This window comes from Engystomops pustulosus, chromosome 1 (genome assembly GCF_040894005.1).
Source record: "Engystomops pustulosus chromosome 1, aEngPut4.maternal, whole genome shotgun sequence".
Classification (NCBI taxonomy): domain Eukaryota; kingdom Metazoa; phylum Chordata; class Amphibia; order Anura; family Leptodactylidae; genus Engystomops; species Engystomops pustulosus.
In genome coordinates this window covers 299,819,947-299,837,075 of record NC_092411.1, presented here as the reverse complement: position 1 = coordinate 299,837,075, position 17,129 = coordinate 299,819,947, and the positions used below count along the sequence as shown (strand labels likewise).

At 48.8% G+C, this 17,129-nt stretch overlaps 1 protein-coding gene across 3 annotated transcripts in view; it reads left to right on the top strand.

Moving 5' to 3' along the window:
• Positions 1-2,920: 2,920 nt before the first annotated feature.
• Positions 2,921-17,129, top strand: part of LOC140084609 (vomeronasal type-2 receptor 26-like) — a 72,516-nt gene continuing 58,307 nt past the window's right edge. For all 3 annotated transcript variants that reach the window (XR_011849954.1, XR_011849955.1, XM_072126466.1), the window contains exon 1: positions 2,921-7,130. The gene's annotated coding sequence lies outside the window, so the exon portion shown is untranslated. The remainder of the gene's footprint in view (positions 7,131-17,129) is intronic.

The following is a 17,129-nucleotide window of genomic DNA, read 5'->3' as shown; positions in this document are numbered from 1 at the left end:
TCTAAACGCATGTCTAGGTCGCAATCTTCGAAATATTCCACATTCAGTGAGCAGCTTATAAAGGCGCGTGCAGAAGCTGAGGTGACTAAGGTTCAGGCCGCCTTTGCGCAAAAGAAAGCTGAAATGGAAGCAGACGCAGCAAAATTCGCGATCCAGCGGCGCGTTCTCTGCTCTGAATTCGGGTCCGGCCGGGATTCACTAAGGCAGTTCCTCCGCCGTCCACCAGGTGGCGCTGCTGCGCTGAAAATCATCTCAACGCGCCGGAATGCACCGAGCTGGACCAGGTGAAGGTAAGCGCTTCGGAAGCGACACTTTTTCGGTTTTTAAATGCAGCGGTTTTTCCGAATACGACGGGTTTTCGTTCGGCCACGCCCCCGATTTCCATCGTGCGCATGCCGGCGCCGATGCGCCACAATCCGATCGTGTGCGCCACAATCCCGGGGCAATTCAGGTACAATCGGCGCAAATCGGAAATATTCGGGTAACACGTCGGGAAAACGCGAATCGGGCCCTTAGTAAATGACCCCCAATGTGAGCATGCTACAGCCATGGCACGGGTGAAGGTTCTGGAAGAAGCAGCCAGTGGGAGGGAAAGAGGCAGTGTTGCCTTGAGCGGCTTGGATGCAGAGGATCCTTTCAAGCGTACTAGAGACTATGGGGGTCATTTACTAAGGGCCCGATTCGTGTTTTCCCGACGTGTTACCCGAATATTTCCGATTTGCGCCGATTGTACCTGAATTGCCCCGGGATTGTGGCCCACGCGATCGGAATGGGGTGGGCGTGGCCGAACGAAAACCCGACGTATTCGGAAAAACCGCTGCATTTAAAGACCAAAAAAGTGTCGCTTGGGAAGCGCTTACCTTCACTTGGTCCGAGCTGGTGTATTCCGGCGCGTTCAGATGCTTTTCAGTGCAGCAGCGCCACCTGGTGGACGGCAGTGGAACTACCTTCATAAATCCCATCCGGACCCGAATCCTGTGCAGAGAACGCGCCGCTGGATCACGAATGGGCCGGGTAAGTAAATCTGCCCCTATGTGTTAAGCCAAAGCAGTGAACCCCAGATTGCTACTACTGTTCCTGACAGAGCAGATATGTCTTCACAGCTACAACACATAATTCCTCCTGCAATATCCCAAAGTCAAGGTCAGTACAACACTCTGCCTGTTCATCATCCTGATTCTTCACTCTACATAAATCACCACGGCCCTACACCTCAGCATGCTCAACAAGCTAAAACGCCAAACCCTAACAATGGCCTAGCATCATACCAATCCACAGCTAAGCCTATGGACAGTAAGCCACCTCCTGGCCTAAACGCCTATGCCGCCTCATTTACACCTGTGTTTCTTAGCCAGTACGCCGAGAACAATGTGACCAACGTTACACAGCCAGCATTTACTTGTCCAAGCTCGGAGCGAACAGACATGTCAGAGTTTGCAAGATACATGTTACGCCGTGAACTTACTAAGACCGGACTCACAAGGTTTGATGACCAGCCTGAGAACTACAGAGGCTGGAAATGTGCCTTCAAATCTGCAATTAGTGACCTCGGCATCACTGCTGCTGAAGAGCTAGATCTGTTGATCCGATGGCTGGGCCCACAGTCCACAGAACAGATTAAGAGACTCAGGTCTGTTCACATTGGTAATCCTGCAGCAGGTCTTACAGCTGCCTGGGAGAGATTACAGCGAACCTATGGCAGTCCTGAAGCAATTAAGAGTCCTCTCTTCAAACGGTTGCAAAGTTTCCCAAGGCTATCTGGCAAGGACAACCAAAAATTTCAAGAGCTTAGTGACCTACTTTCAGAGCTCCAACTAGCCAAGACAGACCCTCACCTACCTGGTCTCAGCTACCTGCATACTTCTCGTGGGGTAAACCAAATAGTTGCCAAACTGCCACTTAACATTCAAGAAAAATGGGCTACAGTTGGGTCAAGATACAAAAGAGAGAATCACGTCTGTTTTCCTCCATTTGACTACTTCTGTGAGTTTGTCAGCAACATTTCGAGTCCAAGAATGACCCGAGCTTTTCCTACGGTGAGTTCAGCGGCCTCAGTTCACCACCTTCTAATTATGACAGCCCACGCTCCGAGTACAGAAAACACAGAGGTCCAGTATCAGTAAAAAAGACTGATGTTCTTCCCACTACCTCATCAGCTTCTGAGGAGCTCAGCTGTAAGATCAACCAAGGTGAAAAGATTGAGAACCCCAATCGCCTATGCCCTATTCATAAGAAGCCGCATCCTCTCAAGAAGTGTATTGGCTTCAGAAAGAAGCCACTTCAAGAGTGCAAGGAGCTGCTAAAGAAGTTTGGAATATGTTTCCGATGTTGTGCTTCCACTGAACATGTTGCTAAGGACTGTAAATCCACTATAAACTTCATAGAATGTGACAGTGAGAACCACGTACAAGCTCTTCACCCCTCTCAGTCCAGCCCTACACCATCTACAGATCTCCCTCCTCCAGCAAAGCACGGCGGGGAGAACACAGATCAAGCAGCAAGGCCAATCACAGTATCCTCTTCATGTACAGAAGTCTGCGGAGAAGATCTTTGTGACAAGTCCTGCGCAAGGATATGCCTAGTCAAGGTGTACCCTAATGGTCAGCCAGAAAAAACTTTAAAGGTGTATGCCATCCTGGACGACCAGAGCAACCGATCACTTGCAAGGTCAGAACTTTTTGATCTGTTTAACCTAAAGGGGAATGCTTACCCATATACCTTGGGCACTTGTAGTGGCATTTCAGAGGGTTCAGGGAGAAGAGCCAGTGGACTTGTAGTGGACTAGTGGACTACACCAAAAGCTGCTCTTCAACATCCTCATCTAAGGACCATAGCCAGTGAAATACCAGTTCTGGACAAAAATGCAGAGATCCTGCTTTTACTGGGAAGGGACATTCTCAGAGTGCACAAAATACGTTAGCAAATCAATGGTCCACATGATGCACCATTTTCCCAGCGCCTTGACTTAGGCTGGGTTATTATAGGCAACATCTGCATTGACCGAATGAAAAGGCCTACCAAGATATCCTCATTTAAGACTCATATATTGCCAAATGGTCGCAGCACTTATTTTCAGCCATGCCCATGTCATTACCAGGTGAAAGAAAAGATGAGCAACTGTAAGGGACAGCATGACCAGCAAGATGACATGAACATTTGCCTTCCATGGGATGATAGCCTTGGATCTACAGTGTGCAACACCACAAGTGATGACAACAAGTTGGCACCTGCTAGAGAAGATAAAGAATTTCTCAAAGTAATGGATAAGGAATTCACTCAAAATGATTCCAACAGCTGCGTAGCACCTTTACCTTTCCGTACTCCAAGAACAAAACTACCAAACAATCTGCAGCAAGCAGCCTCAAGATTTTCATCTTTAAAGCGTACCTTAAAGAGAAAGCCAGAGATGGAAAAACACTTTGTAGACCTTATGCAGAAGGTGTTTGACAGAGACCATGCAGAGCCTGCACCGCCACTAAAGGAAGGAGAAGAATGCTGGTACCTGCCATCATTTGGTGTGTATCACCCTCGGAAACCGGACCAAATCAGAGTGGTGTTTGATTCTAGTGCACAGTTTGAGGGAGTTTCTCTCAACAACATGCTCCTCACTGGTCCTAACCTCAACAACAGTCTTCTAGAGGTCCTAATGCGCTTCAGACAAGAACCTGTTGCAATAATGGCCGACATTCAACAGATGTTCCATTGCTTCATTGTTAAAGAAGACAACAGAAACTATCTTCTGTTTCTTTGGCACAAGGACAACAACGTCAACAAGGAAGCCATAGATTATCGAATGAAGGTGCATGTCTTCGGCAACAGCCCATCTCCTACTGTAGTAATCTATGGACTCCCAAGGACAGCCCAACAAGGTGATAAGGAGTATGGTTCTGATGCTCGTCAGTTTGTTGAGAGGAATTTCTATGTTGATGATGGACTTAAGTCTTTACCCACAAGTGAAGAGGCAGTTGATCTTATTACCAGAACACAAGAGATGTTGTCTGCAGCAAATCTCAGACATCACAAGATCATCTCCACTAACCATGAGGTAATGAAAGCCTTTCCCTCAGAAGATCATGCCATCAACTTGAAGAGTCTTGATCTCGGTTCAGACGCTCCTCCTGTGCGCAGCCTAGGGTTGCTCTGGAACATTGAACAAGATACTTTTACTTTCCAAGTGTCTGCTTGTGATAAACCTTTCACCAAGGAGTTTTATCTGTTGTGAACAGTATTTATGATCCTCTTGGGTTCATTGCGCCCATCACCATCCAAGGCAAGATACTGCTAAGACAACTTACCACTGAAAATACGGACTGGGACTCTCCGCTACCTATTGAGAAACAACTAAGGTGGGAAAAATGGAAAAGGTCTCTGGAAGTGTTAGAGCAACTCCAAGTTCCACGCTGTTATTCAACCAGCTCCCTTTCAACAGCCATCAGAAGGGAAGTCCACATCTTCTTTGATGCATTAGTGGAAGCCATAGCTGCAGTAGCCTATCTGAAGACCACAGGAGCCAGCAATGAGACAAATTGCGGATTTGTCTTAGGTAAGGCAAAACTTACTCCAAAACCCGCACGCTCTATACCGAGACTTGAGCTTTGCGCAGCCGTGCTAGCAGTTGAAATTGCTAAAGTAATACAAGACGAAATAGACATTTCAATTGATTCGTTTACATTTTACACTGATAGCAAGTCGTGCTTGGTTATATACATAACCAGACTAAACAGTTTTACATGTACGTCAGCAACCGAGTAGAATGCATCAGGAGTTTTTCTATGCCTGAACAGTGGCAGTATATCTCCACGGAACTTAACCCTGCTGATCGAGGAACAAGACCTGCACCGATTGCACGTCTTTTAGATCACATGTGGTTATCTCCTCCAAAGTTTCTGTGTGAGGAAACTTGTCTGACTCCATCCAATGATGTCTTTGAGCTAATTGATCCTGAGTCTGATAAGGAAATCAGGCCCACAGCCTCCACGTTGTACACTTCTGTAACTTCAAAGGTCAAGCTGAAGTCACATCGCTTCGAGTGTTTCTCAACTTGGTCATTCATTGTGCGAGCTATTGCCAGATTGGTTCACATCTCTCGCTGCTTTGCTAAGGACACACCATCACAATGTCCTGGGTGGCATACGTGTAAGGAACACCCTACTGCTTCAGACCTTGAACATGCTGAACAAGTCATCATCTGTTGTGTTCAACAAGAAGTGTATCATCAGGAGATAAATTTTATCTCAAAAAACATCAGTTTGTCCAAGAGTAGTGCACTCTACAAACTCAATCCAGTGCTCGATCACCACCAGTTACTGAGAGTGGGTGGCCGGTTAGAGAGATCTGACCTGTGTAACAAGGAACAAAATCCTATCATAATACCAGGTGGACATCACATTGCTACATTGCTGACACCATCATGAGCTAGTACAGCACCAAGGCAGACAGTTTACTGAAGGTGTCATCAGGTCAGCTGGTTTCTGGATTGCGAGCATGAAAAGATGTAATTCCTCTGTACTCCACAAATGTGTTAAGTGTCATAAGTTAAGAGGAAGACAGCAACAGCAGCAAATGGCAAACCTACCAGCAGACTAAGTACTGATCCACCATTTACTTATGTTGGGGTCGATGTCTTTGGTCCATGGCCAGTAGTTACTCGTAGAACCCGTGGTGGAGCTGCAAATAGCAAGCGATGGGCAGTACTGTTTACTTGTCTCAGCATTCGAGCAGTACACATTGAAGTAATTGAATGCATGGATGCCTCTTGCTTCATCAATGCCCTTAGAAGATTCTTCTCCATTCGTGGACCTGTGAAACAGTTGAGGTCCGACTGCGGTTCCAACTTTGTGGGAGCTTGCAAGGAACTACAATTGGAAAACTTCTTGACCAACAATAGATGTACTTGGGTGTTTAACCCTCCAGATTCATCCCATATGGGAGGATCCTGGGAACGCATGATTGGAATTGCACGCAGGATACTTGAATCAATGCTAATGGACAACAAGTCTTCCTTGCTTACTCATGAGACATTGGTCACCTTCCTTGTTGAAGTATCTGCCATAATCAATGCAAGGCCTTTAGTTCCAGTTTCCTCAGACCCTGATTCTCCAATCATTCTTACTCCTGCAACACTTCTTACTCAGAAGATCGGAACTGCTGATATTCCTCCAGGCACCTTTGACCACAGTGACATCTACAGAAGCCAGTGGAAACAGGTGCAACATCTGTCTAATGTGTTTTGGCATAGGTGGAAGAGAGAGTATCTACAGATGCTTCAAAGCCATCAAAAGTGGCAAACTTCAAAACCTTAACCTCCAGGAAGGTGATCTTGTTCTATTAAAGGATAAAGAAGCCCATCGTAATGAGTGGCCCATGGGTCTCATCACTATAATCATGCCTAGCGACGATGGAAAGATTTGCAAAGTGGAAGTCAAGGTAACAAAGGGAGGTTCCGCAAAGGTTTTCTTCCATCCTATCCATGAGCTAGTGCTTCTGCTACCAAAAGAAGAAGCTACATGAGTGACTTGGATACCCACTCAGCTTATGGCGGGGAGCATACCGCCATAGACTATGATATCACCTGTGGATTACAGTGTGGGTTGGTGGAAGTTTTGCTGATTGCGTCTTCCCCAATCCGAAGATGGGTTTACTTGAACTTCTTCACAGTTTCGCATCAGGATTACAAATCTTCAACCTCAAGATTTGGACTTATTGCTATTGTTTGCATGTTGTTTTTTCTCCTGTTTACAGGTTTTAAGAACAACCTTTGGACTCATACGACATTCTTTCAATTTTGGTATATTATGAAATCTTTAGATTTCAGACGGGGAGTGTCATGTCCCAGGACTTGTTTCTATTCATTGACATGTATATGTGTTATACTGTGTTGCCTTTTGACCCTCCTGTCTTCCTGTCCCCTAGCTGCAGTATTGTAACTCCTCCCCTCTCCCTCATGTTGTCAGACATCTTTCTGTCAGAATTAGCACATGCCTCTGTGTTCCTGCTACCCTGGCAAATTATATCCTTTTCACACCGTTGTACCTAGCATTTCATCAAGATTTCTGCACCAAATAAAGCTGGAATCTTCCCACATGCTTCTTCGATGGAGTTGACACTGTCTGACAATAAGTGATTTTGGTGTGAGTACTGGTTAAAGCAAAGATATAAGACTATCTATAAACACCTGCTTACAGCCAGGTCATTGAGTCAGAATAGGTAGCACCACAAGTCTAAGCAGTTCGGTTAGTTAGTTACCTTTGTGTGTGTGGCCTAATGGGGATGGATAGTCCACACTTTTAGATCCTCCCTGCGCTTTGTTGATGTTAAGTTTCCCCCAGGTGAAAGACAAAGACCCCTTTAGTGGTGCCTGATTATATCAGGTGTGGACACACCTCTGTCCACCCTAAGGAGGGGTCACTGGTCACTCCTACCTGGTATTACATCCAGAGCCCTGGAGAAGCCACAGCTACCCCATGGGAAGTCCTGGGGTCATGGTTCTGGTATCATTGGATCCGGGTGGATCCCAGGATCGCATTGATACCAAACCTGACCCAGTTGCTCTGGTCCTATCCAGAGGTATTGATATCTCTGGAACTGAGTATCCTAGCGCTACGAACCATGAATTGTTATGAATTCCTGAGATTAACCAATCCAAAAATGTATTTGGTGTTCTGGTGAGACGGACCATAACTTCATAACTGTCTCTATTCAACCCGGTGATTTGAGAGTTTTAATGGCTCTTTGTTTGAGACTTGGGAGACGAGGGGGGGTGATGCCTGGAGACGGTTTGTCTGTATAGGTCTTTGAAGCCCAGCCACATGCTGAGTTTGTCAACAAGGTGGCTTAGTTTGGCTAATTTAAGGTGATGAAAAACTAGCAGCCCCCCCCTCCCCTGGGTCACATTTATCACACCTCCCTCCTATAGAGGGCGCTAAGGGGTAACACCCTTGTGTTTCCCCGTGTGCCCACTCATTACCTCTCTATGCCTGAGAGATACCCAGGGCAGTCGCCAAGGCAGATGGACAGGCCCTGTCTTGAGACAGTCCGGTTGGGGATACGCTCTGCACAGAGTAATTAACTGGGCACTTCACTAGTCCCGGTATTTTCCCGTCCTCCCTTGAAAGCTTTTTGCCCGCAGCTGTTAGCCCCCTGTCTCTCCCTACTCTAGGAGTGTCAGAGGACAACAGGTATCCAGAGGATGACAGGCCACTCTCCATAGTAGCCTGACCCTCTGCTTGGATGGTCCCCTCCCCCAAGGGCAAAGTGGGACCAATGACCCTGCCCACCCCCACATTCCTGGCAGTAGGTAGGTCACACACATTAAGATTATTTACAATAATAACATCACTGTCACCAACATCCATCACAGTATCAGCTACAGTGGCAGGCTGGATATTGCTGTCTGAGCGATCAGTCCCTGATGATTCTGGGGTCACGTACTGTGACACTAGTCGGCCCAAGTCTGTTCCGAGCAGAACACTCACAGGAAGGTCAGGTGACACGCCCATCTCCCTCATGCCCCTCGCCGCACCCCAGTCCAAATACACCTTGGCAATGGGCAGTGCCGGTTCTGTTCCTCCAATTCCAGAAACAGTGAGGGTTTTCCCAGGTATCAAATCCTGTGGGGACACCAGTTCAGGCCGTACAAGGGTCAACCCAGCACCAGTGTCTCTCAGTCCCATGGCCCTAGCCTGGCCTATGGTGATGGGCTGTAAATTATCAGGGGACCTCCCACCACCCCCACCCACAAACAAAACAGGAGATGGTGTAAGGGACGGTCCTGGGCCTCTCTGGCGCTGTGGACACATGGCCTTGAAGTGTTCTGGCTGTCTGCAAAAATGACACAGATGGTTTTCACCCACTGATGTGGAGAGGGGAGGATGGGCAGGTGCCCACTTGGGTGCAGGGGCAGGGATAACAGGGATGGTGTTCGTCTTACCCCCTCTCTAACCAGAAGGTCTCCTGGTCTCCAGAGTCCGGTTGTTGCTGTATTCATCTGCCAGGCCAGCTGTTTCCAAAGCATCCTTGGGTTTCCGGTCACCAAGATGCTGCTGTAATTCCTCTGGGCAATTCCACAAAAACTGCTCGATGGCGATTAGCTCCTTCAGCTGCTGGAAGGTGGTAAGTCCCAGTCCTGAGGTCCACTGGTCCACTGCTCGGAGAAGAGCCCTCATGTGATCAGTCCAGCTGTCAGTAGACCCCCGCTGCAAACTCCGGAGCTTCTTCCGGTAAGTCTCAGGGGTCAGTTTGTACTGATGGACCAGAGCCTGCTTGATATCCTCATAGGTCAGGGTGGTCTCACTGGACAAATAGCCAAATATCTCCAGGGCCTTCCCTCTGAGATGAGGGGTAAGGTACTGAACCCATTGGTCTGCAGGCACATGGTACTGTTGGCAAGTTTTCTCAAAAGCCAGCAAAAAAGTGTCCAAGTCAGTACCTTTATCGAGCAGGGGAAAGTCCTCAGTCCGCAGCTTTGGGACATGGTTTTCCGGCAACACTGGACTAGCAGGAGCAGACTGTTGTAGCTGGAGCATCTGCAGCTGGTGTTCACGCTCCCGTTGCCTTTCTGCAGCTTGGGCTCGCTCTCGTCGCTCTGCCGCCTCTGCTTCCATTCGCTCTCGCCGCTCTGCAGCCTCTGCTTCCATTCGCTCTCGCCGCTCTGCAGCAGCCATGAGGGTCTCGTATGCAGCATGGTTCTCTGCCTGTAAACTGGACAAGGCAGCTTGCAAAATGGCCGCCAAGCCCATCAGACCATGTGAGTGGGCGGGCAGTGGGCGGTCCAATGTGAGACTGATCACTGGTGACTGGCTCCTTGGGGAGTCTGGGCAGAGCTCCCCTCGCCTTGAACAATAGCGCCCCCACCTCCTCCTGGTCCAACTGCGGTACTTCATCGTCCTCTGTAATGTCCACAGCACTGGCAGCATTCTTCCTGCCTTTGTTCCTACCGGCCATTATCACAGCTGTTGATGTACCTCACACCTTACTGTAATTGCACTCTGCCTGTGTCTAGTGCTGAATTGGTCTTAAGATCCCAACACAAACGCTGCTGTTGGCAATCTTTAGTGTTTGAGAGTATGGATTACACAATCAAACACTATTATCTCGATTATCCCACCGCTTGCCACCAATGTGAAGGAAACCGCAGCGTTCCGGACCCCTGAAGGGTACGTAAGGTCACTCAGTTATCCTTTTACAGACAATCCCAGAACGCACGGGTTCTGAGAGGCGCAGGAAGTGATTTAAAGTTGTCCACACAACTTCCGGATATGGCACAACCCTAAATCAAATCCCTGAATGGCTATAAGATCCCTCTCACTAGCCGCAGTGAGACAGAATATTATCAGCCTTACGCTGCCACCAGTTCTCCTTTAATATAAGCCCGGTCCATAACGGGATTATATAGGGTGAGGAACCAACCCGATAGCGTGTATATAAGCGAGAAACCCGGACGTAAGATTCGTGATCGAAATAAAAGAGCAAGACAGATTAGATTTTATATTTAATTGCCTTAAGGGCACACTGGACAATACAGTACACACAATAGATATATACAGTAAAGAGAGTCCAAATTACACGGGTAGCACCACAAGTCTAAGCAGTTCGGTTAGTTAGTTACCTTTGTGTGTGTGGCCTAATGGGGATGGATAGTCCACACTTTTAGATCCTCCCTGCGCTTTGTTGATGTTAAGTTTCCCCCAGGTGAAAGACAAAGACCCCTTCAGTGGTGCCTGATTGGAACTGAGTATCCTAGCCCTACAAACCATGAATTGTTATGAATTCCTGAGATGAACCAATCCAAAAATGTATTTGGTGTTCTGGTGAGACGGACCATAACTTCATAACTGACTCTATTCAACCTGGTGATTTGAGAGTTTTAATGGCTCTTTGTTTGAGACTGGGGAGGCGAGGGGGGGGGTGATGCCTGGAGACTGTTTGTCTGTATAGGTCTTTGAAGTCCAGCCACATGCTGAGTTTGTCAACAAGGTGGCTGTCACGGTTACACCCACGATCCTCGGTATGGAACGCGGGTGCACCCGTGCCTGCTGCCGCGGTCCCCGCTCCCCCAGCTCTCACTTACCTGTCCTGGCTCCGGCCTGCACTCTAGCTCCCAGCGTGTAGGCCGCATGCTTCTTCCATGCAGTCGCGTGCTCCTGCCACTAGAGGGTGCCTTAAAAGGGCCAGCGTCCTCCTTTTTGGCTCTGGCATTCCTGGCTCGGCTATACAGCCTGGCGACTCACAGCATCCCCTGCTGGATCTTCAGGTCATTCTACTGGAGTGAAAGCCTTCTTGAGCGTTTCCATACGCCTCCATGTTCCTGTGGTGATTCCCGTGTTCCTGTGGTGATTCCCGTGTTCCTGTGGTGATTCCCGTGTTCCTATGGTGATTCCCATGTTCCTGTGGTGATTCCCGTGTTCCTGTGTCGGTCCTGCAATCCTGTGGCGGTCCTGCAATCCTGTGGTGGTCCTGCCAGCCGTCCTTCAGAGGTTCTGCCAGCCGTCCTTCAGAGGTCCTGCCAGCCGTCCTTCAGAGTCCTGCCAGCCGTCCTTCAGAGGTCCTGCCTGCCTGCCTTCCCGTGGTCCTGCCTTCCCGTGGTCCCCGTGTCCCTACCTTGGCTGCCGCCGCGGGCCTAGTCGCACCCGCAGAGCGACCTGGTGACTCCCTCCGCAGCAATTCCATCCAGCTTTGCGCCGGGCTCTGGTGAAGGAAAGGAGTTCACTTAGACTCCGCTCCCGGGTGCGGCTAAGGTTGTTTTCTCCCGCGGTGGTCCAGGGAGTCCACTTACTTAGTCCTAAGGGACTAATCCCCATAGACTGTGACAGTAAGATCCGGCCATGGACTCTGCCAAGGTCATGATCTCTGCCAAAGCCATGGACAGTGTCAAGGATCCGTACCAGCTTCTGGGTGACCTTCCCAGCACTATTGCCCAGCAGTCCCAAGAGATTGCTGCGCAAAAAGAACTCTTGGACAAACTTGCTGCCACCCTGCGGATTATTGCCTCCCAGCAGCAGGCTCCTGTGATTCCTCCTGTTGCTTCTGTCCCCCAGCCACGTTTTTCGGCAGCGAACTCTGGAACAGATTTTTTTATGCCAAACAAATATGATGGCAACCCCAATTTTTGCAGGAGTTTTGTTGCCCAGTGCTCGTTGTACATCAAACTGTTGTCCTCCCAGTCCACCCCTGAATGCACTAAGTTGGCATGTGTTTTTTCTTTGCTCACTGGAGAGGCGCTGAACTGGGCTTCTCCTCTACGGGATAGTGGTGACTCGGACATGGTTACCTTTACCAAGTTCCTGGCAAAAATCCAGTCCAGGTTTGAACCAGCTCAAGTTTGACCACCTCATCTGTCCTGCGTGGTTCCGGTGGCCTCAGTGTCTCCTCAGCTTCCCAGAGCTGCACCAGCGACGTCCAAGCCTCCACAGCTTCCCAGAGCTGCACCAGCGGCGCCCAGTGAGTCCGCAGCTTCCCGCAGCTGCTTTCCTGGTTCCACAGCTTCCCGCAGCTGCTCCCATGGCTCCGCAGCTTCCCGCAGCTGCTACTGTGGCTCCGCAGCTTCCCGCAGCTGCTACTGTGGCTCCGCAGCTTGCCGCAGCTGCTCCTGTGGCTCCGCAGCTTCCCGTAGCTGCGCCAGCGGCTCTCCAGAAGTCGTCTCGGCCTCCGCAGCCTGTCAGTGCTGCTCCGGTTACTCCGTGGCTTCCCATGGCTCCACTGGCTTACCCTGAGGCCGCTCCAGAGCCTCCACTGGCCTCCCCTGAGGCCGCTCCGGTGTGCCTGCGGCTTCCCAAGTCTTCCTGGTGCCTGCTCTCCTCCTAAGGTATCTGATCACCAAGAAGAATTGGAGGAGGTGAAGAAAGAAGAACAGTGGGCTGAAGAAGAAGAGAAGAGGGGCCCTAAGGGGGGGGGGGGGGGGGTACTGTCACGGTTACACCCACGATCCTCGGTATGAAACGCGGGTGCACCCGTGCCTGCTGCCACGGTCCCTGCTCCCCCAGCTCTCACTTACCTCTCCTGGCTCCGGCCTGCACTCTTGCTCCCAGCGTGTAGGCCGCATGCTTCTTCCATGCAGTCGCGTTCTCCTGCCACTAGAGGGGGCGCGCGCAGACTTCTCCCAGCCTTAAAGGGCCAGCGTCCTCCTTATTGGCTCTGGCATTCCTGGCTCGGCTATATAGCCTGGCGACTCCCAACATCCCCTGCCGGATCCTCAGGTCATTCTACTGGAGTGAAAGCCTTCTTGAGCGTTTCCGTACGCCTCCGTGTTCCTGTGGTGATTCCCGTGTTCCTGTGGTGATTCCCGTGTTTCTGTGGGTATTCCCGTGTTCCTGTGGTGATTCCCTTGTTCTTGTGGTGATTCCTGTGGTCCTGCAATCCTGTGGTGGTCCTGCAATCCTGTGGCGGTCCTGCCAGCCGTCCTTCAGAGGTCCTGCCAGCCGTCCTTCAGAGGTCCTGTCTGCCTGCCTTCCCGTGGTCCTGCCTTCCCATGGTCCCCGTGTCCCTAACTTGGCTGCCGCTGCGGGCAGCAAGTCCATCCCACTTTGCGGCGGGCTCTGGTGAAGACCAGGAGTTCACTTAGACTCCGCTCCCGGGTACGGCTAAGGTTGTTTTCTCCCAAGGTGGTCCAGGGAGTCCACTTACTTAGTCCTAAGGGACTAACCCCATAGACTGTGACAGTGGCTCAGTTTGGCTAATTTAAAGTGATGAAAAACTAGCAGACCTCCCCTCCCCCGGGTCACATTTATCACATATAGAAAACATTATAAAACTCTAATAAAATATATAACATCTCAAGGTATAAATATCTAGTAAAATAAACAGCTCAGACTGCCCTATGACCCCCTTAGTGCTTTTTCAGGGTTCAAAAACACACAAAAGCCGTCTTTGACTCTTTCATATTTGTGGGAATTCCTGAAATAAAATGTCTCAGTCTTAAGTACTTGTATAAATCCTGTTTAGGAATGTGAAATTTTTTGCTAATGTCCGCAAACGCCATGAAGTGTCCTTTCTCCCAATGTCTGCTATTTTGTGGATGCCTTTTTTTCCAATTTTGTAGATCTAAGTTTTCTATCAGTTGAGACACCCCTTCACACGTGAGATCACCCACTTTTAATTGTAATAATTTGGAGTCTCTGGAGTATCTTTCCCATTGGAGACACCCTGCTTGTACTGTGACTAAGGGGCTATGAAAGGAGGAGGGATGGATAGCCCTTTCCCAGAATGCCGCTGGCACATTCTTTTTTTGTGGCGTATTATTTTCTATTTGTATCCAATGTTTATTTGTGGAGGGGAAAAACTCCGCCTGGTCCAATGCAGCCTCATAATAACTTGTAAGACGTGGGAGGCCCAACTTCTGCGGCTATTCTAGGTCTACGTTCTCCCAATATGAACGTATTTATTCATCTCTGGAGTTAGATAGATATGTTTTGGTAAGTTGAATTGGTGGTTTCTGTAAAGATACGTAATTTTGGGAAGAACCTTCCTCGGCAGCCACCCTTCCTACCCATGACACATAAGCTTTTGCATATATCACCAGGTCCGGTTTTATCTGATCTAAAAGGGGGATATAATTATGTTGATGCAATCTTATAGTTGGATATGTCAATTGTAAAAGTATGAGATATGGTCATCAAGCCCAGGTGAGTGGATAACTTGCCTTAAGTTCCTCAGTGGTTCTATTATCTATATTCATTCCTAAGATTATTGATTTATTAGCATTACGTTTGTAGTAGGATATATTGCTGAAGTACTGTATATACCTGTTTTAATGATTCTTTGGGTTGTGTAATTGAGACTATGACGTCATCAGCAAATAGACCTATTTTATGGTCCACTGCTCCTATCTTTATCCCCTTTATTTCTGATGATGCCCTAATGGCCTCTGCTAGAGTGAAAATGAATGGCGACAATGGGCAACCTTGACGGGTTCCATTTGTGATATCAAATGGGGTAGAAGAAGATCCAGACATAGTTACATATGCATTAGGTACAATGTATAATGCCCCAACACTTTTCAATGCTTCAGGCATAAATCCAAACCTCAGCAAAACCTCTTAAATATCCCCAGGGCACTCTGTGGAACGCCTTCTCTGCATCCAATGAAAGAAGCAGAGAAGGCCCGAGTCCACTCCACACAATTTATTAAATCTATAAATCGCCTTGTGCCATCGGAGGAGACGAAGCCCACCTGATCTATGTGTATGAGCCGCGGCAGGAGGACGGCCAGCCTCTCAGCCAATATTTTTGAGTATAATTTCAGATCAGTGTTGAGGAGCGATATAGGACGAAAATTTGAGGGTTTATCTGGGGTTTTCCCCGGTTTGGGTAAGGTTGAGATAGCAGCTAGTAACATCTCTTTAGGTATTTTGCCGGAAGATTGGAAGGAGTTGAATACCTTTGTCTGGTGTGGTACTATAATTTCTATATGAGTCTTGTACTCATTCGTTAGGCCTTCAGGCCCTGGAGCCTTATTATTTGTAAGGGACTTAATAATATGTCATTTTTTCTCTGTGTTCGCTTTATTTTTTGCTGCTGCTAGTCCTTTGTAATGACCTCTCATAAACATCTTATGTGAGCACCATAGGAGTTCTGGGGAGATATTATCCACATTATTAGTTTGAAAAAATTCTTTCAAATGATGTACTTTACTCTCATGGAATTTAAGTGGACGCAAGAGAAAATGACTCAGGCGCCACACTCTGGAGCTACCGTATATACTCGAGTATAAGCCGACCCGAGTATAAGCCGAGACCCCTAATTTTACCACCAAAAACTGGGAAAGCCTATTGACTTGAGTATAAGCCGAGGGTGGGAAATGCATTGGTCACAGACCACCCCAGTATATAGCCAGCCAGCCCCTTATGATATACAGCCTGCCCAGCCTGCCTCCAGTAGTATAAAGCCTGCCCCCAGTAGTATACAGCCTGCCCCCAGTAGTATACAGCTTGTCCCCAGTAGTATACAGCTTGTCCCCAATAGTATATAGCTTGTCCCCAATAGTATACAGCCTGCCCCCAGTAGTATACAGCCTGCCCCCAGTAGTATACAGCCTGCCCCCAGTAGTATACAGCTTGTCCCCAATAGTATACAGCACTGCCCCCAGTAGTATACAGCCTGCTCCCAGTAGTATACAGCCTGCCCCTAGTAGTATACAGCCTGCCCCCAGTAGTATACAGCTTGTCCCCAGTAGTATACAGTCTGCCCACAGTAGTATACAGCTAGTCCCCAGTAGTATACAGCTTGTCCCCAATAGTATACAGCCTGCCCCCAGTAGTATACAGCTTGCCCCCCAGTAGTATACAACTTGCCACCAGTAGTATACAGCTTGTCCCCAATAGTATACAGCCTGCCCCCAGTAGTATACAGCCAGTCCCCAGTAGTATATAGCTTGTCCCCAATAGTATACAGCCTGCCCCCAGTAGTATACAGCCAGTCCCCAGTAGTATACAGCCTGCCCCCAGTAGTATACAGCCTGCCCCCAGTAGTATACAGCTTGCCCCCCAGTAGTATACAACTTGCCACCAGTAGTATACAGCTTGTCCCCAATAGTATACAGCCTGCCCCCAGTAGTATACAGCCAGTCCCCAGTAGTATACAGCTTGTCCCCAATAGTATACAGCCTGCCCCCAGTAGTATACAGGCAGTCCCCAGTAGTATACCGCCTGCCCCCAATAGTATACAGCCAGTCCCCAGTAGTATACAGCTTGTCCCCAATAGTATACAGCACTGCCCCCAGTAGTATACAGCCTGCTCCCAGTAGTATACAGCCTGCCCCTAGTAGTATACAGCCTGCCCCCAGTAGTATACAGCTTGTCCCCAGTAGTATACAGTCTGCCCACAGTAGTATACAGCTAGTCCCCAGTAGTATACAGCTTGTCCCCAATAGTATACAGCCTGCCCCCAGTAGTATACAGCTTGCCCCCCAGTAGTATACAACTTGCCACCAGTAGTATACAGCTTGTCCCCAATAGTATACAGCCTGCCCCCAGTAGTATACAGCCAGTCCCCAGTAGTATACAGCTTGTCCCCAATAGTATACAGCCTGCCCCCAGTAGTATACAGCCAGTCCCCAGTAGTATACAGCCTGCCCCCAGTAGTATACAGCCTGCCCCCAGTAGTATACAGCTTGCCCCCCAGTAGTATACAACTTG